This window comes from Sciurus carolinensis, chromosome 5 (genome assembly GCF_902686445.1).
Source record: "Sciurus carolinensis chromosome 5, mSciCar1.2, whole genome shotgun sequence".
Taxonomy (NCBI): Eukaryota; Metazoa; Chordata; class Mammalia; order Rodentia; family Sciuridae; genus Sciurus; species Sciurus carolinensis.
Window position 1 is genome coordinate 80,171,339 of NC_062217.1, and position 23,359 is coordinate 80,194,697.

At 46.5% G+C, this 23,359-nt stretch overlaps 1 pseudogene; it reads right to left on the minus strand.

Annotated features, from left to right (window-relative positions):
* Positions 1–1,362: 1,362 nt before the first annotated feature.
* Positions 1,363–21,483, minus strand: LOC124985430 (annexin A8-like; annotated as a pseudogene).
* Between the last annotated feature and the right edge of the window lie 1,876 nt (positions 21,484–23,359).

A 23,359-nucleotide genomic window follows, 5' to 3' on the forward strand; every position in this document is an offset into this window, starting at 1 on the left:
AACCTACATGGGGCTGTGACAATGCCTGGAACCTTAGCTCAGGCCTCGGGCTCACAAGAGAAATTTCAGATATTCATGGTCTCAGAGAAGGAGATGTTACAATCAGTAAATTCTCCTAAGGGGACAGAGATGCAGTGACCTTGGGTACATTAAAATATTTTTTAAAAATTCCCAGGCTCAGGACACAGGGTGACGTGACCAAGGTTAGCCTCCTCCCAGGGAATTAACCAAGGATCACAAAATACTGGGTTATAAGGCTAAGGCAATTGGTGGCATGTCATGTCAAAGTGTGGAAACAGGTTCAGTGCTGGGCTCCCTCCCTCCAAACTCAGCTATGCATGTTCACCATCCTTCCTGATGGCAGAAATCATACTGAAATCCAGTCAAGAAACCTGCTGTACATCACCTGCAATGTTTCTCCCCTGACCCTGGGAAGCCTTTGAGCTCCTCAGCCTGGCAGCATGAGCCTTCCTTACTTGGCCTCTCGTATCTTTATCTTTGAACTCTCCCTGTTCTGTGGGCATAAGCATGCCATTCCTTTCATTTGTCTGGTACAGACCAGATTCCTTCTGCTGTTTACATTTCTCTCTCGGCCAGGAATGTTCTTCCCTTTCCTGTCAACCTGATAAGCATTAATTTCAAAAATGCTCAAGCTTCACCTTCCCTATGAAGAATGATCTGGCCAGCCCTAATCTGGGGGCAGGGAGAATGCTTGGTTGTAGAAACCAACCACAAATCAGTTGCTAACCACAAATCTGTTCTCCCTGCTTTGTCCCTTCCTAAAGAATCCTGACTTGTGCAGAAAGACAATCCTTCCTCAGCTCAGGGATACACACTAAAGACGTCAAGCTAAGCATTATAGCCCTTCCCTCCCAAGAGCATGAAATCAGTGCTAGGTGCATGTTTTGGTCACTGCCTTCATGCTGCACTGAGCTGGTGGTCCTGCACTGGCAAGTGGCAGAATCTCAAACAAGGGCTGGGGCCAGGTTTGTGCCAAAAGGATTGAGAGCAGCTCCCCTCTCCACTTAGATCCTTCCCAGAACTCTTTTCATTGAGGTTGGCTGAGAATTCCTTCCACAGGGAAGTCCAAAGAGCCTATAGAGTCTTCTCAGAATCAGTGACCAGAAAGGTTTGACCCCAACTCACTTTCTTGTAGAGATTGTTTTCTCCTCAGATTCTGTACTCTTAGTTGTTACTGTTTATTTAAAAATATTCACTGAGTACTTGCTATGTGCTAAACCAAATGTTCAGAACTGAATAAAGCAAAGTTCTTACCTTTATGGGACTCAGAGCTTTTCTGAGGGAGACATATAACCAGATAAGATGCCATTAGGGCAGGAACTCTGTAGTAAAGAGAGTTATTAGTTGCTAACAAGAACAGCCACTCTGGACAGTTTAAAGAGAAGAGAAATTTCTGAAAGTCTATGATAAGCTCACAGAATCCCACACAGGATGAAACCCTTGTCTCAGATCATGCCATAGGAGACATTCAGACTCCATTCTCTGGATCACGTTCCATCCTTGTCTACCAGCTAGTGGAAATAATATTTCAATGGAAATAAAAGGATCCAGCTCCTGGGGAATAAAAGGCTTGATCTGAGGATGGAGAGAGTCCAAGAATACACTCTCTAACAGAGGCTTAAAAGGCAATAATGCAACCACAAACCATTGTCATTATAGAGCCATGGTAAAGCCACAAGCAGGGAATATCCACTGCCAAAGAAAAATCAGAGCTGGACAATAATTAAAGTGGGAAAATTGAATTGAATTCAGGATGGTTGCATCAAAGTAGGAGAGATTTCATATAGAGCTGAGCTCAGTTCTGGATATAGCAAGGACAGGGGGACGCAGCAAGGAGTGGGATGAGGTTAGTTGATGGAAAACTACTAAGAGGAAACTTTGGGGTAAGGGAGATTCTCTCTAAAGCCTTGAAACAGGATTTTGTTGAAGACAGGACAAGATGATCAGACATCAGCACCAATGGGGGATATGAGGAAGGTGATCAGATATAGTGATCAGATATGGAAGATGGGGGCTCCTACTGCATTGACTTCAAAGTGTTTTTGCTCAAAATGGACTTTAGGAGGAAGTGTACCGATTGCTTAGGAGAAGATTCAGGATACTGACTAAAGTTTGGCTAAGCAAAGGATCTTTGTCAGGATTCCCTCATTTTTCTCCTTTGCTAAAATCACAGTAAGCAGACCCCAGTTTATCTTTAAAAACATAAGACTAAAACAAATACCTTCCTAATGTGACTGATGAAAAGCATCCAAAATGTTATTCCAGGAAAGCTGATTTGGAGGTGCCGAGGGTGTTACTTGTATCCTGACCAGATCCTTCTGCTTCCTGGCCACCATGAGAGTCACCTCATAGATGGCACTCAGTTGGAGCCGCCCCACAGAGAGTTTGCTCACACCCATCCACCATTTCTCTAGCTCTGACCCCAGGGAGAGAGAACACATCTCCTCCAATCTAAGGGGACCTGCTGTTTTCACTCTATTCTACTCTTCTGTTCAGGAGGCAGAAGTGTCTTGTGGTCCACTGGGAGAGATGTATAAGGGTCACATTTTTGCTAAAAGAGAAGCCGTTGCTGGGCATACACTTGGACATGCTGTCATTCCTGGGCAGTCTAAGTAGACTCGGCTTCGCTCAAGGCTCCTATTTGGCCACATGAAGGCTTTCTCGGGTGGGCTGCAAAAGAATCCTAAGTCTTGAAAACCTGTGTGTACAGGAATACAGGGCAGAAGAGTCCAAGTTCTTCTTAAAGCACGTCGGCAGAATACAATTATGGGTCAGACAGTGACTCAACACTGAGAGGAAATTCAGAGAAGGACATGAACTAAAAAAGGGAAAAAGAGAATCATCAGCAGGACAGTGTCCAGGTGCCACACCCTTGCACAGCTGCTGAAGTTTGATGTGAAACTTCTGGGACCTTCAGCACTGCTGTGCTATGGATTGAATATTTGTTATTGAAGCTCAGCCCCTAGTGTGATGGTATTTGTAAAAGGGGACTTTAGGAGGTAATTAGGGCTAGAGGAGGTCATCTAACCTCATAAAGGGATGGTACTTTCTTTCTTTAGTGACCATATAAGAAGAAGGAGAAAGAGAGAAAGAGAAAGAATATGAGCGAGAGAGAGAGAGCTGAGTGTGAACATAGGGCACAGGCCATGTAAAGATACATCCCGAAGGAAGCCCTTTCAAAGCTAGAAAGAGAGAACTCACCAGAAACTACATAGGCTTCCCTTGACCTTAGTCCTAGTATCCAGAGGTATGAGGAAAAAAATGCTGTTGCTTAACCACCCAATTATCCACTGTATGTTATCATGACAACCTGAGCAGACTAAGACATATTGGTGCACAGCAGCTGCTCCTCACCCACCCCTGTCTCCCTGGTGTCCCACAGACAACCCTCTACCCAGCACCAAGGCTTGAGGACTAGCCCTGAGGGGCCTCTGAAGTTCTGCTCCAGCCCTAATGGCATCAGCCATTCAGGTAGTGGGCTGTGCTGTCCCAAATGTTGAATAATTTGAGGACTACTTTTTGATTAAAAATGGTCTCTAAAGTCCTTGACCCTCCACTCACTGGCAGATGGGGTCTGTCCTTCCCTGAAGCTGGATAGCTAGTGATACTTTTTTCTAATAGGGTACAGTGGTAGTGATGTAATGTGACTCCTGAGTCTACATCACAGAGGGCAATACGGCCTAGTTTTTGTCCACTAGATGAACAGGGTGTCCTGAGCTGCCACATGAGGCACCCTCCCATCTCCAGGTCACATGCTGGGTTATGGGCAAACTATGTGTCCCTTGACCAGACAAATTCCTTTTTACCCTAAGTCTCCATTTCATGTAAGAAATGTTTCTCCCACGTGAAAACCCCGCCTATGTAACCCACCTCCTGCTTAGCACACCCTGCTTAGAAATGCACAGCGGTTGGAAAATGTTTCTGTTATTCTTATATAATGCACTATTATGTTCTCTTTTCAGTTTCCATTTTTCTTGGGCAGTATACCATACCCTGAACTGGATCATTCTGACCCACTTTCCTATGTTGCTATGGTTTTGACTTACTGGCAGCTTGTGGTTTTTGGCTATAAAAGAGATACCCTACCTTCTGCAATGGATCGAGGTGTGCAGAGACAACTTGGTCACTGCCCCTTGACCCGCCAGGGAATAAAATTCCATGTCTTAATTCAAGACTGACCTAGTGATTTATTTCTAACACATCACAACAGTTGGAAATGCTGCATGTCAGGGCTCCACGGGGCAGTCCCAGCTGAGCCCAGCCTTCCAGTCATCTCACCCAGGCACCACATACGGGAATGAGGAATTTTCCATGTTATTGAAGTCTCCTGCTTTATAATCACCCTGACTTTTAGATCTTCCCATCAAAGTGTTCAGGATTTTCTGGAGTAGAGATAAGCCATTTGCAATGTGTTCTTACTGGATTCTTGATCTAGAGAATCTGTGAACACCATTAAATTATGGTTTTACACCACTAGATCTAGGACAGCAATTGTAACCAGGACCCCACCCTGCATTGAAATACAAGCACACTGAGTTTTAGAGAGTGTGAGCTCAGAGTCATGAATCCAGAATCCGCCTCCCATCCCGTGACCTCAGAGTTTACACTGCTCTCGTCTCCCTAGCATGCCCTGACCATTTGCAGACACACTCTGGAGCTTGCAAACTGGAGCATGTTTAGAGGTCATGGCCTCAAATCAGAGTCCAACAAATAGTTGGAGGTACTGGGAACATTTAGCTTTGGCAGAAGGTTTACTGGAATATGTGGGCCTTCTTCAGATATTAAAACGTTATTATTAGGAAAGAAAGTTGTGGCTCTAGATGAGAGTCGAGAGCAGTGGGTAAGTTTGGGCTCAGTTGGAAAGGATTTGACCTTTCAAGAAGGCAGCTTTTCTCCATTTTTGAAGACAGCTATGTACATTCTACACACATCGAGCAGAGCCCTAGGACACCAAGGATCACTCCTGGGTGGATGCCAGGGAGAGCAGTCAAGCTGCAGGCTGGAATGGGATAAGGTGACTTTTAAAGCTCCTTTCAACCCTGAAATGTTGACTACAAATCAGAAAGTAACTAGAAGTGTACTCATTCACAGGTTTTCTCCCTGGGGCAACAGTGCCCACAGCTCCCCCTCAGTGTTCCTTCAGAGAAATGCCCACAGAGGTGCTGAGGTTGGATTGCTCCCCAAAGATCCATTTCTGATCAATGAAACTGGTCTTACTCTGGTCACTGTTAAAAATCCAAAAATGCTTTTTGATTGTACAAATGTTTATTATTCTGCAAACCAAATATATTTAGAAAGACTACCATTGGCTTCTGTGGATATCCAGGCTCAGTGGCCCTTGGGTCAGGGTGAGAGTTGTGCTCAGGGTTTGGCATGCTGCCCTATGCTACATGCTGTGTTAGGAGTTCATTGGCAACCGAAGAAATCTAAGCCTCTTTCAACATAGTGTACTTGGGTCAGAACTTTGATTTGTAGTCTAATCTAATTAATTTGTTAACAGGATGACGTGAGAATTTCTCTTCTATCCAAAGCTTCAAGTTTTCTGATGAGGCTTATAAATGAATATTATAGGCATCCCAATTGTCATGGAAAAGTGTCCCTTTACCAGTTTCCTGGATGGTATGAGCTCTAAAACAAAAGGGTTTTCATGACTTTCTCACTGGTTGCTTAATAGAGAAGTATATCAGCTGAGACAGATAATCTCTGGTTCTTCCTCAGAATACTCTAGTTCTTCCTCAGAATACCCTGGTTCAGTAGATGGGACTGAGCCAAGGGATCTGTGTAACCTGTACCTACGCAATTGACCAATAAAACTTGAGAAACACCTGTCTAGAAAGTAAAGAATGACCACTGAGCCCCTGCAGGGCCCTTCATGCTGACATATTTGTCTGGCTAGAGGAATGTGAAGGTTGGCATGGTACATACACCTGCAAATGACCGGAGGAAGAGGTAGAAAGAGGAACCCAAGGCTGGTTTCATCCTCTGGATCAGAAATATTGACTGGAAAGCACTGGAAACTAGGAGATAGAAATATAAAATCTTGGCTGAGTTTCCCACTCCACCCTCATCCATTGCCAAGGCTGTGCAAGCAGGGCTGGCAGCTCCAGCTTCTCAGCCTCTGCTCTCATTCTTCAGTGTCTTCAGGGGTCACTGCCCACCAGACTCAGCAGGGCATTCTTGTAGTCACCGCTGGTGTCATCCTGAGGGCAGAAGTCACAGTAGAGTTAGAAGGGAGGTGTTTGTGACATTGACCTGGCTGGTCAAGAACACCTACCATTATTATTACTAGAAGTCATTTTCTTTGGGTGGGGCCCAGCTCTTTAGGTGTTCCTACACCACAGGCTCCTTACTTTTCTTCTTTCCTTGTTCTTCATTTCAGACTACTCCTTTGTATCTCTTTTTTTTAAATTTTCTTACTAATTACATGGGAGGTGGTTGTAAAAAATGGATCACAGAGACAGTGTGCTCTTAAATAAGAAAGGTGTGTGGGTGACTTCATTACTCCATCTTTTGCCCCGGGGCTCTTTCCCATGTTTCACTCAGGCACTCAACCATCCACTTACTCAACACAACCTGTTATTCTTTCAACACCTGCTATTGTAGTTCAGGGAGGCAAGTGCTATGGTTTGAATCTGAAATGTCCACCAAAAGTTCATGTGTTGAAGGCTTAGTCTCCAATGCAGTCATGTTCTGAGGTCCAGCTTTTGGGAAATGATTGGATGATGAGGTCTCTGATCTCATCAGTGGATTAATCCATTGATAGATCAATAATTTGATGGCATTATTAGGAGGTAGTGGAAAGTGTAGTAGGTGGGGGTTATTTGGAGGAAGTAGGTCACTGGGGGTGCACTGAAGGGTACTTTTTGTCCCTCGCCCCTTTATCCTTCTCTCTTTGCTTCCCAGCTCCATGAGGTAAGCAGCTTTGCTCCACCACATCCCCTCTGCTGTGACACTCTGCCTCACCACAGGTCTGCAGCAATGAATTCAGTGAATCATGGACTGCAACTTTTAAAATCATGAGCTGAAATAAATCTTCCCTCCTGTAAGTTGTTATTTTCAGGTATTTGGTCACAGTAATTCAAAGCTGACAAGTTCACCAAGATGGAAAGCAGGGTATCCAGAGCTATAGCTGGAGGCAAGGCCATAGGGCAGAAGGAGCTCAGGCTTTGGGCCACCGACACGAAATGTGGCCATGTCATCCTACACTGACCATACCTTAACCTCTGTGAGACATTCTCTCCCCTACAAAATGCCATCAGTGTTGGCAGACATCTTGCTGAGATGCAGTGAGGAGTGAATGGTAGGAAGAAGATGAGCCTGCCTACTCAGCAACCAGCTCATGTAAGGATCAAACAGTGTTCCTTCCCCTATAAGATGGACCCAACAGATCCAATGACTCCATTCCTTAGTCATTAGCAGGTCTTAATAGGACTGCCTAGTCATGGCATGTAGAGCCAGGGGAACAGGCAAGGGGAAACCACCCAGTTCTCTTTTTCTGTGGTTAAGGACACTGGGCCCAAAGAGGGTAGTGGTAGGTAAGGGGAAGGACTGGAGCTAGTTCTGCTTTGCTCTGAAGCAGTTTAAATCTCAGGAAATATCTATTCCTTGATAGTTTAGGAAAATTTACCAAGAATCTTGTTATTTTTTAATTACATTTTCTAAAGAAAATGTTTGGTTCTCTCATTCACAACCCAAACTGAATTTTTCTTAAGTGACAGCATTAGGAAACAAAAATCAAAATCTATTGCTGGATAAATAGCTGCACTTTTTAAAAAATTTTTTTTTGTCTGAAATCATTAGTCTGCTAAGTTTACATTTCTACCACAGGGTCTACATCTTAGGTTCAAGTGATCATTTCACCTAATAGAGTTTTTGTTCTTTGGAAATGTTCTGTGGCTCTAACTAAAATGCTGAGAAGGAATCTTTCCAATGGCATAAATAACCATGTGTGGTTGAGAGGATTCATGAAAATCTGCTTGAACTGCCTGTGAGTGACATAGTAGCAGCCCAGGCTGGTTTGTGCTTAGCCCTCCTGTCTCCTGCCTCCTGACAAAGTTGCCTGGGAAGTCTAAAACAAAACAAAGAATAATTCCAGTTCTTCCCTACCCCCTGCCTATTTGCTGCCCCATTCTGAAACATCTTAAAGCAGAAGTGTTTTTGTTTTTAAACATACAGTCATCTTTCAGCAGGAAATAGATTCCAGGATCTTCCTTCCTCCCACCATGGGTATAAAAATCTGCAGATGCTTAAGTACCTTATATAAAATGGTGTAGTATTTGCATATAAACTGCATACATTCTTCTGAATACTTATATAATCATATCTAGGTTACTTACAGTACCTAAAACAATGTAAGTGCATTATCAATAGTTGTTTTACTGTATGATTTAGGGAATAATAACATGAAAAAAATGCCTGTGCATGTTCAACACAGATGAAATTTTTTTCTGAATACTTTTGGTTGAATCCACAGATGCAGAACATAAGGTATGGAATCCAAAGAGACCACAGGCAAATTATATTACAAACTATGTATTTCTTAGAAAATAGAGTAGCAACCAACCTTTGTAGAAGAACTAGTGACTTTATTTAGTAGCTAATGAAGACTTGGGCACATGTGTATCATGATTTGACTTATGTTAATGAAATTGTCAAGGTCTCAATTTGCATTGATTGCCATATGAGCTATTTTTCTCATAGTTGTAGTCATGTAACAATCACTCTACATTTGAAGACTTAGAATTTTCACTAACCAAAATCTGGTTAAGCAATTCACTGGAGCCCATCCAATATATTTCCCCAAAATTTTCTGCCAGGACTATTTAAATCTAGACTGAGCAGAGTCCCAATTTACTAAAGGATTTGCTCTCATTGATTTCTCAAATAGGAATTCTTCTGCTAAAGGATTGCATGTATTTTCAAAGGCATAATCATAACTCATATGCAAAGTCAACTTCTTGAGCCAGACATAGAGGGAGTTCCTTGCTTTGACCTCCGTTTTTTCCCTCTGAGGTTCCCCTTGGGCTCTAGCCACACTGCCCTCTTTCTTATTGCCTGCATATGTCACAAAGTAACCAATTCAAGCATGTGATACCCATAGGAAAGGGGTGGACATTTTGGACATAGGTCATAACATCTAGGTCTCTCAGTAATGTTTATGTCACAAACTGGAGTGAAAATTGGGAACTCATGACTTACCATGATCATGCTGCTGAGGGTCTTGCCATACATCTTCTTGAATTGACCCTTGATAAGATTTAAATCAATTTCACTCCTGGAAACAATGTTCCTTATCAGGGTCCCATCACGTGTCCCTGCTCCCTAGATGAGACAGTAGCAATCAACCATCACTTCTCACCTTTCCTGTCCACCTCAATAGTCAAGGATGGATCTCAATCTCTTTTCACTCACTCTTCAGGCCTCTTTCCTTTCTAGAAGTCAGGTGCCCCAAATTGCATTGTGTGTTTGGTTTGCCACATTAGATTCTAGACACAAAAATTCATAACTCCAGAAGCAATACTTCTTTCTAGAGAAGCAGCACATCAAAATTGACTTAAATGGCCATTTCATAAATAGGATTTTCCCACTCTTTCATCCCAGACCAGTCTCACATCAGATGAAGCTACCTGGGAATCCCATGCCTTTTCTCATTTCTGGAGTTTGGGGTTTCTGGCATACCTCTTATTTTAGGTGGTGTCAGTAACCATGTATCAGAGAAGAAGGGCACTGGCTCTATTCTTGGAGAATTAAGTTAACTATCTTCCAGTTAGGTTCCAGACATCAGAAACTGTGATGAGTGAGTTGGGCATCTGTTTCTGTGACTCAGGTAGCCTTTTGTACAAAAGGCAAACCAAGGTGTCACAGGCAAATGCACTATGTGTGGCAATTTTCCTCTGAACTTGACCATGGCAAGGGTGCCTTCATTCCTGGAAATTCTTGCCTGTGACCTCTAGTACAAATCTGCTGTCATGGAGGCCATGTGGTACAATGAAAAGAACAAATGGACAGGCTTAATTTCAATTCACAGCTCTACCACTTAGCAACTGGGTAACCTTGAGTGGGAGCCTCAGTTATACAATCTTTAGGATGGCAATGACGATATGGGTCTCCTAGAATGGTAACAGTTCAGTACAATGGACACCCTTGCATGTACCTGTTCAAATTCCCCTGCAGTTGTGATTTCTCTTTTCTAGACTCAGTTTTCCCTGAGAACTTAAATCTTTCTGATGTTCAAGAGATGAGAATAAAAGAAACCTCAGTGTTGAAGACAGTGGTTATCCACTGTCTCTGAGCTTCCTGGTTATCCAGTTGGTGACATATATGGCAGACTGTAAGGGAGGCAATAGATAGAAAAGTTACCTTCATGGCATAGTGGAGTCTTTCTGCAAAGTAGCTATGAAGGTTGCGGGTGCATTTCACTGGAAAACAGAAAAACTCTGTTAGTATCTCAAGGTTGTAGGCAGTGTTGCACCTACCTTCATTTAATTATGCTTTGTCTCAAGTGTTAGAGGTTAGCATTGCCAAGTCTCGGCATATTTGTTTGTGCCTTGCCTAATTAGTAATCTCTGGCAGGGAACAATGCAGATGTGCAGGACCCCACTGTGCTGGGCACTTCATGATCATTTCTCTTCAAAGTCTCACTCACTGTCATGTCACAGATGAGTCCAAGCAACAAAGTCACACTGCACCATCGAGGCAGGATTTAAACTCCTGCCTATATCCCTCAAAGCTTTGTACCAGGAGGTGAGGCAGAAAAGGGAGACTGGGACACTAGGCATAGATCCAAAGTCCAGATCAGGTAGGTAAAATGGTGAGATATGAAATCCACTGGGCATCCACAGGGTTAGATAAGCCAGAGGACAGCTTAGACCCAGGACTGTCCCTAGGCTCTCACCCAGACCCACCAAGAATTCCACAGTTCCACAGAGGCATCACAGCATGACAGCCAGGACCTCAGAGAGCCCTACCAGCAGGAATCCTGCATTTTTAATTACTATGTGATGAGTGCAGCTCAGCCCAGGGGGACCAATTCACCAGGAACACCTGGTTGAGAGAGTGGACACCTTATTGAGAGAGAAGACCCCATTCTTGCTCTTTCATGAAGCATCTGTCATGGATGTCCCTGGAGAGAGTTGGCATCTGCATGGGGAGGTAACATTTCAAGCCAAGGCTGCATAAGAAGTGTGGGATTTGAGGGACATAGGTATGTGTTTAAACCCGTCTCAATGGTGTGGTGTGACTTCTTTGCTTGACAACCCTGACTCATATGTGACGTGAGAGAGTGAGATTTGAGGAGAAATGAACAGGAAGTGCCCAGCACAGTGGGGCCCCACACACCTCTACACTTCCCTACCAGAGGATATTAATTAGGAAGTTTTGTTATTTAGGACCTGAGGGCTGACAGTGTTGCTGAGTTGGGGTAGTGGGTGTGCCTAGATGCTCCAACATAGACTGGATTTTATAACCAGGCTCTAAGCTGTCTGAGGAATCTCAGAAAACAGCATTTACAAGAGAGACAGTGTTGAGGAAAGAGCGCCTTCATTGCTGGGCTCCACACAGAGGCAGCCTGGTGTGGTGATGAGTGCCTCAGCCCAGTAGCCCTGACCTCAGCTCCACTGCGTGAGGTGTACAGGAGATGTCCCTCTGCCTGGGCCACAGGTCTCTACTCTGCAATGACTTTCTATTGTGATTTCAGCTCTGAATCTTAAGATGTGCTCTAGACTGGGTCCTTTCCTGCTGATTTCCTGCTGTGAGGAAGGTTCTTGACACTACTGGTACTGGACTACCAAACCTTTGCTGGCACTCAACTCTCACACCATCATTTCTGCAATTGCATTTCTGGCTCTGGTTCAGAAGGGTGACTTTGTTCAAGGTCAAACCAGAATGAGAATGCTCCCTGGGCATGTGCAATGCATGCACGTACCCACATACACACACACACACACACAAAACAAAACAAAACAAAACAAAACAGAAAAACAATCTCTTAAACACACTGTCACACACCTGCATAGATGCATGCATATACTCACATTCACACTGTCACACACCTGCACACTCATGCATATACTCACTTTCTTGCATATACATGTACATAACCACACATAAACACACTACCTTTCAAACACATCTCCACATGCATGCACACATTCATGCACACATTCCCACTCATAACTCATGCACATCCTCACATATTTACATTTACACCCAATCACACTCATGTTCTTTCTTTAACACATGTCCACCTGCTTACACACATAGACACATCCTCATACGGGTGCCATGTAGACAGCACTGAGATTCCTTGGCAGGACACACTGAGACTCTCTGGGTGGAACAATCTCAGGATACATGCTGAGGGAATGGGGTTTGTGTAGAGAACCCATGAAGATAAACATGGGGTCCAGTTGCTTGCTGTTGCCTTCCTGGGACCTTTGCCCTTTGCCCTCTGGTGTTGCCCCACAGCCTATGGACATATGTGCATCTGAGCACTGTGCCCCTGTTCTTACCCACAGTGAGCATGGCCTCCTCCAGTGAGCCATGGGTCTCGCTCTTGATGCTGTCCTCAATGCTCTTGTTGGCAATTTTCTCATACTCCTCGAAGACTGTGGAGAGAGGGCTCCACTTAGGGGACTTGCAGATTATAGACTACACTCAGAGAGCTCACCCTCACCTCTCTCTTGGTTGAAAGGGAGTCCAAGGCTCTGTGGCTTTCTCCCCAACCCCACAATTGACAAGGCTGTACACTGGACATTCACCACAGAAGGAGAGCCCCTGAATCCAGGGCAGCTCCTGTGTCCTGGCATTGCCTTCCTCTGCTCCATACCTCTCATCAGGTGAGTGGCACTGCGTGTGCACAAGATGGTGATGAATTTCATCTCATCGGTCCCATGAATCTTCTCTCCTGCTGCATAGAGATCCTAGCATTGGGACACCCAGAACAAGCCCACAAAGAAGAAAATGGAGTTAGAGGACAGAACTCCAGAGCCCCAGAGCTGGGGCTGATGGGCAGGTCCTGTTCATTTAGCAAGGCCAGTATCTCTGCATGACTGTTTTTATGATAAGGAGTTCACTATTCTATCTTCCTTTTATCCCAGTAGCTCTGGCTTAAAATCTTTCTTCCATACTGGGACTGAAGGTACTTTAGGAAAAGCAAATCCCTCCCCTACCTCTGGGCAGCACTGAGCAGGTTGGCACAGGGAAATCTGTACATGCATTTCTGGCACTGGCCTGGTGCCCCTAGGTTTATGGGCTTGTCCTGGTAGGACAGAGCTTCAACCCATACCCTATAATCCAAGTTACTGTTCTTCCTTCACATCTACCCAGCACCTCCACTTCCCTTCTCAGACACCAGAGGGCAGAAGTGAGCAGGGCAGGTCCCACCTATGTCAAAGAACGCCCCATGGGAAAAGGAGCCAGGTGTAGTACCCAAGTCAACCCTTGAAGTCCAGATAGTAGAGGCCAGACAGCCTCACCTGTGCATCCTGAAGGGCCAGTCCTGGGTCCACAAAGCCACTCACATCGTCCCTGCTCCCCTAGGAACACAGACAACAGCTCTGTAAGACAGGGTGGCAACCAGAACAGTTGGAGCTGAAGGGACAATGGGGCTTAGAGGACAGGCAGGACTCTGAAGCTTCTTGGCCATGGACATTTAGGAAGTCAATTATCCTCTCCAAACCCTGGATTTCTCATTTGTATAACAGAAGAAACACTGCCTCGTAGGGTTGGGGATTCAGAGAGCTAGATAAAGAACCTGGCATGGGACCTAGATGAAGGATCTGATCGTGACAGGGTGCTCATCTCTCAATTTCAAGGTGCCTTCACCTGAATGAGTCTGGAGAGGCACAGGGGCTCTGTAGTCAGGCCCCTCCAACCATGCCGAGATGTACCTAATACACCCAAGCATCTAGGTTGTCCCACAACCTTGCCCAGACCCCAGTGGCTCTACTTGAGGGCTGCTCCCTGGGGTGAGCTGTTGGGATCCCTAAGCCATGGGGACCTAGGAACTCAGTGATACCTGCAGGAGGCACACCAGGATCTGCTCCAGGTAGCCACTCGTGTCTGCTTGGATGTCTTTCCTCCAGGCTGGGCCCATAGTCTGCAGGGAAATATGACCAGGAGGCATGAAAGAGACCCAGGGCCTCCTCCTTTCAGCCCTGTCTCCCACATCTCTCCCCATTAAAGTCTTCTAGGACCTGAATACAATGCTTAGGTGACCAAGTGGCAATCACCTGACATCGTTTAGAGCCAGAAGTGACATAAATGCCCAACCAAGCTCAAAGCACAGTGATGGACAAGGTGAAATAGCCAGACCAGGACCTGCTGATACAGCTCCATTTCATCACTAGGTTTGGCAAGGTCAAATCTTTCAGGCAAACTTCCCCACTGGGTCCACAAGATGGAGGCCTGACTGGTCTCTGCTTTCCTTGCACTGGTCACTACACAGGATAAGTGATCAGTGGCCCCATGACAATGAGACCCTAGCAGATGATCTTCCACTGTTCCCTGGGGCAGCCTGCGCACAGCCAGGAAAGAACCACCATGTCTATTGCTGAAGCAGATGGTGGTGACAATGCTAAAGGGGCAGTGTGGTGAGGCCCATGCTCCTCCCCACAGAAGCCCTTGAGATCAGATCTGAATCATGTCCAGTCTCACTGTCAGGTTCACAACTTGGCACATGTAGGTGCTTAGCTACATCTACAAGTCCTTTCCATTGTGTCCTAGTACATTGTCAACTCTCATTACCTGCCCAGCAGCCAAAACCTGTGACATTTCCTTGTGAGGCCCCCCAACCCATCTTTGCAGCTGCCTTACCCTCCTCATAAGCCTTCATTATCTCCCGCAGCTGGTGTTTGGTCCGAGAGGCAAGGATCTCAATGATGACTCCCTCTTTGGTTCCTAAGCCCTGGGGACAGAAAACTTTGTATGCTGGAATGCTCTACCGATGACCTCCAACCGTCCACACCAGTTTTTCTCCAGTTGCCTGAACTTCAGAAAGCACCGCTACTGCTCTGCCCACTTCAATGGGGCCTCTGTTGGAGGTTGTTACTAGGGGAAACTTCACATTTGTGTTCAATGATGGATATGGTGAGCAAGCTCTGTTCCAATTCTCCCTCCTTAGCTAGGTGGTCTCATATAGGTGGCTCTGCCTGCTGAGCCTAAGCATCTTTATCTGTAAACAGGGAAAATAAACTGCCCTCAACCTGAAGGAGGGATTAGAGATCAAAATGTAAAATGCCTGACACCACCCAGGCAGTGAGCAGCTTGTCAGTGGAAATGATCATTGTCACTGGGGTCCTTATTCCTCCTAATATGCCAAACCAGAAGGTGTGCTAAGAAGTTTAAAGTGAGCCCCAGAAACTGTGTGTGGGACTATAAAACTGGCTTACTAATACTACTGCACACCAGGTCTGACCCCATTTTGAGAAGTACTGAGTTGGACCCCATAATGGTCAGTCAAGTCCTGTATTTGGTGGTCATCTGAGCAGCAAACTTGCTGGGCTCATCCAACGCCTAGGTGGTCACTCCAAATGGTGGCTCAGAGAAATTACCTTCATGGCATCGTGCAGCTCCTTGGCCTCATATCTGTATGGTGGCTACATGAGGGCCACGATGAGTCTCTCAAACTTGCCACTCAGCTCTGACTTCAAGGTTTCAGTGAGGTCCTAAGGCAGAAAGAAGGAAAGAAGATTATACTATCCTCTAGGCCCATGGGAGTGCAGGCAACAGGTGGCAGCTGGCCCAGGGGCTAGGGCTGGATTCTCTTGTGGGCTCTGCCATGTGCTGCCTGGGATCTCTTGGGTCAGTTCCTTAGCCTGTCTAAGCATCAGCATCTTGACCTGTTGAAAACAAATAATAGAATCCTGATTCATACCATTGCTTAAGGGGTGATGGAGAGACAGATGACTCAACTCAGCACTAAGTTTAGTGATGATCACATCCTAAGCAAAACTGCCATTGCTCACCAGCCTGCAAGCTCTGAGGGTGGCAGTGTGCTGCTTTCTCACAATTAAATGACTGTTACTTGGCTCATAGGCATGGGAGAAAGAAGGAAGGAAGGAAGGAAGGAAGGAAGGAAGGAAGGAAGGAAGGAAGGAAGGGAGGGAGGGAGGGAGGAAGGAATGGAGGGAGGGAGGTGGGGGGAGGGAGGAAGGAAGAAAAAAAGGGTCCTGTCTTACATGTGTCTCTTTCAAAGAGTACACATCTCTACAAGGAACCACCAGGCCACACCTAGCTAACTGGCATAAGAGTAACAGAAAGACCAAGGGCTTTGTTAGACCTGAATTCAAATTACAACCTTGTTGGTTACAGGTAGTAGAACATTGAGTATTACCCAACCTCTCTGAATGTTAGTTTCTCCAAAGGTTGAATGCAAAGAATAATGCACAGCTCTGAAGATTAAGGGAGAAGAATTATAAACTGCATGCTAATTTCTCCAAGGGAATATTTGGACTTTATCACTGATCTTCTGGATTAAATTTCCAAAGATAACAGTTGAGCCAATGGAGATTTGTAGGCCACCGTAGCTATGTATGCATTTATTCCTGTTAGAGTACACCCCTAATTATCTGGTTCTGTTCTAGTGGCAGCAGAGAGGTGAAATGCTCCTGCAGTACCCAGGTGGCCAAAGGCAGGGGGGCCAGTGCACGTAGTTCAAATGTTGGGAGAAGGTGCCTGTGCCATGAAACAGAAGGGAGGTGGGCCTGCATTGTGGGGCCATGAGAGAGTGGTCACCTCGGGGAGCTGGATGAGTGAAACCTGGAGTCAGGAAACAACCCCAAGCAGCTTGAACAACTGTGAGAACTGCACTGGAGAGAAGATGTGAGAAGTGGGGTCAGACTGTCGAAGACCAACACAAGATTGGGGCTGAGCAGCTATAAATAGATTTTCAAGATAAAATAGATGGCCATTCAAACTTGAACTTCAGATGGATAACGAACAATTGTTTAGTGTAAGACTGTCCTATATGTCCATATTTCCAGTAAGCTGATTGTAGAGAAGGGACTCATTCAGCATGGAGCCACCTCTAAGGCTGCAGTCCCCAGTCCTCCCTTTACCTTGCCAAACTGAGCCTTGAAGGACTTGGAGATCTGCTACCGCTGGGCATTGCTTCTCTTGGTGAGCACATCGGTGATCGCCTGTTGGTTGGTCCCTGTAGATACACAGCATGAAAGCCACTACTAGCTTCTGGGGACCAAGAGAGTGCTGGGGTTGTGGAAAAACAACTGCTTGGTGGCTGAGCAGTGGGGCCATACCAAATGCTCTGATGATTTTCATGGAGTGAGTAAGAGGTAGAGAATCCACCTCTTCACTATCCACCTTCCACCTACATTATGTTGGAGTGGAGCTCAGGCCTAGCCTTGCAGGGGTAGAATCTGAGGACCAGGTGGCTCTGGATATCATCCCTGGGTCTTAGGAGCTTGGTTAAGTGAGATATCCATCTCTTCTCCACCCCTCATGTTGGTCATAGTGGGAGAAGGTCACAACTGAATATCCAAACCCCTGGATCTAAGACCCCATAGAGCAGCTCATGGACCTATGCCACTGGAAAAGCAGGCTTACCTCTCAGAGTCTGTTTTCTCATTTGGGAAGTGGGGTTACAGCAAAGAACTTGGCAGGAAGCTATGGGAGAAAGCTTCAGGGCCTTGATGAGAATGCTAGTTCTTAATACCCCAGTTCACCAGGCAGAGCCAAGTAAGGAGTAAATCCTTTCTGGGAAGAGACCAGGGCTTATCTTCTGACTGGGCCATCCAAATGGGCCTTTCCAACTCACAGCTGTGATGAGGGCAAAATTGGGCCAATGCTGGAGACGGAAGGAAGCCGACTCCATGGCCAGTCAACACAGTATGCTTCTACAGTACCCAGATGGCCAAAGGCAAGGAGCAGTGCATGTAGATCCAATGCGGAGCAAACTGCAGAACCCACGTGATTAATGTCCCCTTGGTTCAGCTCCACTGAACTCCTGTCCACTGCCCATGCCAGGCCCAGTACTATCATCATCTCATTCAAAATGCAAAGTGATACAGATTTCTTTGGGCCATTTTATAAGTGAGAAAACCCAGACTGCACAAGAGCACACAGCAAATAGCCTCCCCTTTCCCTATTACTCAGGGAGGAACATCTGTTGTCTTCTTCTCCAGTCTTGGTAGGGAGGTCAGTACTGACCACTAACGGGGAAGCTAGCATTAGTGTAATTCTCTGCATGACAGTAACTCTCAGAGTATTATGGGGAACCCTACATCCCTGGCTGTCCACTGGCATCTGCTTTCCAGGGCTGTGAGTGCAGAGGCAAAGCCCCAGAGAGGCCCAGTCCTCCAGTAGCAGGCCATGGATGTCCACTCACCAATTCCCTTCATGGCTTTGTAGAGGATCTCTGCATCTGGGTCTGGATTGAAGTGGGGGCTGCCCTTCACTGTGACACCCTCCTGTTCAACCTGCAAGAGAACCAAGACTGCTTGGAAGCAGGCAGGGCTAGGAAGGACAGGGACAGTGCAGACTCCTGGCCCATGTGGTAGACTGCACTAGTATGGTGAGCACTTTTCTTGGACACTGGGAACAGCTTGGACCTTGAAGGTCAGCAGCTGAGCCCTCCAACTCCTTGTCCAACAGACTGGAACCAACAGGACCAGAGCTTTCAGGGAGAAGTCATGAAAACTCTGCCAACCTCATCTTACCATTTGAGGGCAGGCAACAAGCCCTGCCATCCCCAACTCCCTCCAACCCATCACCAGACAGCAGGAATGGTGAAAAATCAGTGCATGAGAAAAGGTTTTCTGAAGGGCCCTGGGTGCAGTCAGAGGTAAAGTGCTTGCCAGGCTTGTGTGCAGCCCTGGGTTCCATTCCCAGTACCACACATGCACACACACACACACACACACACACACACACACACACACACACACACAGTCTTTGATAATCCCCAGTACTGCAAACAAAACAAAAAAAGAGAAAAAGCATTCCTAAGACTGAATAGCTGCCTGAAAGTGCAGACATGGCTGGATGACTGGAGAGCTGGGCATGCTTTTGTGTATCCAGTGGCTGATTGAGCTCAGCCTACCCTCTCCTAATGAGAGGGTACTTCACAGAAATTTAGAGGACCAGGGACCCTGCTGAGCATCCTGGCAGCTCAGAGCATTTGTACATCCAAAGGTTTATGTGGGTCTCAGGATGCGGTTTAGAAGGAACTGCAGGATGAGTGAGGATTGTGAAGTAGACCAGATAACCTAAGTATCTGGGCCCTTGACTTGAAAACCTCTAATCCAGGGCTTGACTAAGGGCTCTCTAGATTTGTGCCTGGCATAATTTCTCAGATACTTAAGAGACGAAGGATCCCTCTTGAGTGGGTGTTTTCTGGGAGAAATGGTGAATAGTGAGGGATATTGGAGATAGGCATTGAATCTGAAGGACCCTTAGAGATTCTTCAACTGGAAAGGAGTTCAGTCACATTGTTTCATGTTCCACTTACCTGTCCACCTATCTCTTTCATCATCCCCCATCTGCCCACTCATCTATTCCTCCGTTCTCTATTCAGCCATCCAAACACTACATCTGTCTACCTTTCCTTCTTTCCATACCCTCTCCTTCCTTTCTTCCATCTATTCATCCAACTTCCTCCATTCCACTTTCTTCCCTTCTCTTTCCTCCCTCCCTCCCTTCCTCCATTGATCCATTCATCTACCCTTTTATGTAAATCCTGTTAGATCCTGAAAACACTGTAGATTTCTACCTACTGTATATCTGTAAGGCTATCTCTTTTGAGTAAAGATTTTTTTTTTTTTGCTTGAATTTCAAATGTCTGATGACAAATCTGTCTCATTTCTTAGCACCATATTTTACAGCAGAACTTGTTGGCAATAAATTTGGTGTAAATTCCATCCAGATGACCACTGTGGTTCCAGATGTGGCCCAACTATGTGCACACATACCTGTGTCCCTTGCTTTTAGAGCCCCATACTGCTGTTAGGAGTTTGTGACCAGAGCCTTCCTGTGTCAGGTGCTTTGGATTTCATCAACTTCCCCAACAGTCACATTCGGCAGGTGTTAACGTCCCAATTTATAGGAGAGGCAGCTGGACTCAGTCCCACAGCTAATGAGCAGAGGTATTGGGACTTTACTTGTGGCCTGACTCAGAGCTCTATTTACTTCTCCCACTCAATTCATGATTCAACCTTTCCCAGACACTGGGTTTTCTTGGGACACTTGACTGAAGAAGTCCTCACCCACAGGAATGCAGATCGTCTGGGACCTTGAGGGACAACAGAGCATTCTGTGTCTAGTTCTGCCCCTGCCCCCAAGTTGGCATCCAAGGGTCTATGACTCAGCAGGCTGTGTGACCCAACTGGAAGATAGGGTTGGGAGCATTATTTGTTATTAACTCCCCGGCTCTGGTTTTGCTGCATTGAGAGCAGAGCCTCACTTCCCAGTTTTAGAAAAACAGGGGCAATGTTCTGGGTCTCAGAGGCTGGACATGATCTAGTGTGGAACTCTGTAGGTTTCTATCCTAGGCCCTCTACAGATTTGCCTCAGGTTCCTGCTGGGGCCAGCCCAGGAGGGAATGAGTCCACACAGGCACCTTTCCACAAGCTGACTACATGGCCTATGGCTACAACAGTATTGCACTCTATGAAGGGCACCAAAGGGCTGCCACACTTTGCCTTACCCTATCTCGAGGCTGTCCACTGAAGCTGGCAGACAGAAATGTCTTTATAAGAAAGGCACAGAGTCATCTTGACCCTTAAGTCAGAAACCACACCAAAAACCAAGGACACACTACAAAAATGGGGCCTGGAGAAGCCCACAGGGCAGATTCCAAAGATCCTCACAAGGCAGGCAATGGATTCCAGGTGCATTTCCAACCCATCCAGGGCCCTGAAGTCACTCAGACCTACGCCTCTCCAAAGTTGAGCTCTCCTCTGTTCCATACCTGTTACATACTATTCCCTCCCTAAGAACACTCTGCTGCATTCTCCCCAGGGCAGGCTCAAGTGCACACCCTGCTCACATTCACACAGGAAGCTCAACATGGAACCCCCACCCCAGCAGGGGTTCTTTCTCTGAACTCTTCCCAGCCCTACTTCCCTGTTGCATTTCAAGGTGTCTTTATCAGTCCATCTTCCCCACTCTGGTCCTATCCTTGTGGTGGCTCCTCTAGATCTGGGCAGTCTCTTCTCAGCTTCCTCCCCAGGGCTTGACACAGCAGGTGGCCAAGTATAGTCTGAGCTGACCTCAGCATCAGAGGTTCTGCCTTTGATGTCTCAGGCCCCCCCAAGTGGCCAACACCCAACACCAGGCGGGAACCCACTTGCCCTGCTGGACCCCACTTACCCAAGCTTTCCACCAGGCCATCTTGTTCACCTTTCCCAGGGAGAGAAGAGACACTGCTGGGCCTGAACTCAGACTGGACACGTCTGACTCTCACTACAGATTGCAGATCAGGTGGCTCTGATGATGGGTGTGGTGGTGCAGGCAGGCCCCACCCAGCACCAACCCTGCCCTCCTCCCCTCCCCTCTGTGCTCTGCTTGGCTCTGGGCCCTTCCTGTGGCTCCCAGGCCCCACCTAGGCACTGCCCAGGCTTGCACTGGAGAATCATTGTGGACTGGAAATTGTGAGACAGCCTTTGAAAGGCCACTTGGTAAACACAGTTGTAGCTTTCTCCAGGTTTTACTAAATCTAGATCACATAAAAACAACAACAACAATAAACAAAAGGAAAAACAACAACAACAAAAATAACACCATGAGTCTTTTCCACTTATTGAACAATTTCAACTTATCCAGTTCAGCAAAGGACAAAAAGACATAGCAGCCTGCATTCATTGGGGTGTTGCTTTGTCTAGCAACCTCTTTAATCACTCTAATTACTGTCCCCTTGAATCCCTGTCTTAGTCCTAAGAAGTAAGTACAACTTCTGGATGCTAGAGTAGGAAGCAGAACCTCTAGATAAGTTGTCCAAATGATACATCTCTCAGAAACAGAGTCATTATCACCTGGTCTCTTGGACTTGTGGGGTCCTATTCTCTGCTGGAACCCCCCAAACACTGGCTGCCAAGAGAAGGAGGAATCTCTGTGATAGGAGGTTTGTTTTGCTCTCTGGGTTTGCCTACCCCAGGACTTGTATCTAGAATGTTCCCCCAAGTACCTCTCTGTCCACACTACCCTTTAACTTAGCTAGATCCTACCCACCCTTCTCTCTGTCCACACTACCCTTTAACTTAGCTAGATCCTACCCACCCTTCAGCATAAACACCCTGCCTTGCGGATTTAATCCTGCAACCCAAGAAAGCTCTCACAGGGCTCTCAGAATCCCCACAGCTCCAAGCCCTGAGTGAAACCCAGTCCAATGTTGGGTTTTTCAAATTCAGTGAATCCTCCCATGTAACAGCTAAGAATTGGCCTTTCATGCAAAATGCCCATGTTTGTGACCCCAGGTTCAGTGCTCTTTGCTCCACACACATAGATTCCTCAGGCTGTTCCTTCTGATGGTGTGGGCTGGGTGGGTGGAGACAGAGCTGGGTCAGCAAGCAGAGGGGAGGGAGGCAACCAAGCTCCCTCCAGAGCTGCCCGGAAAACTGAGGAACCTTCACATGGATAGCGCTGTGAGATGTCATCTAAAGAGGAAGAGCACAGCTGCCTCTGGCCCTGTGATGGATAGAAGACTCATTCCAGGCCCATGAGTGCCAGACTATGCTGCCTGCTTGGGAACTCTGAGAGCTGGGACCCAGGCACCCTGGCTGGCCTTCTCAGGAGCTCAGCCACACTGCCTGCATGCCCACAAGGGCCGTGAGTGTGGGTGTTTGGGGCCAGTTATTCCGGGATGGGTCTCCTCTGGGAGGGTGTGACTGAGGTCTAGTTATGCTGGTGATTGAGATGGGTCCCCTTGAAGGAGCAACAGTGGTGGAGGGTCCTTTGTTGAGCCCAGAGAGAAATGTCATCCCCTAAGATTTGGACAGGCTCCAGGTCAGGATGCAGGAAGAATGTCAGATGTCCCTGCCCTCTGAGGTCCACTGGTGTAGTGGGTAACTGACCCAGGCCTGGACTCTGTCTGCAGGAATAGGTCCCCAGGAGAGGGAGTTCCCTTCCAGTTCCTGCCAGCAGGGTTTCAGGAAAACTAATTAGCACCATTTACTCCTTCCTTTTGGAATGTAAAGGACTTTCCCTAGGATCTAACCACCTCCTTTGAAGTGTAAATGCCCCTGTAGAGAGCTCTGGGCCTTGCTGAGGCTAGAGATTTACCAAAGGCCTTGTAAGAGGAGCCAGTCTGCTTTTGTAAACACACTTCCTGCTTGAAAACCCTTACACACAATCATATATCAGCCCTATGGGCTGATTAAAAATCTTA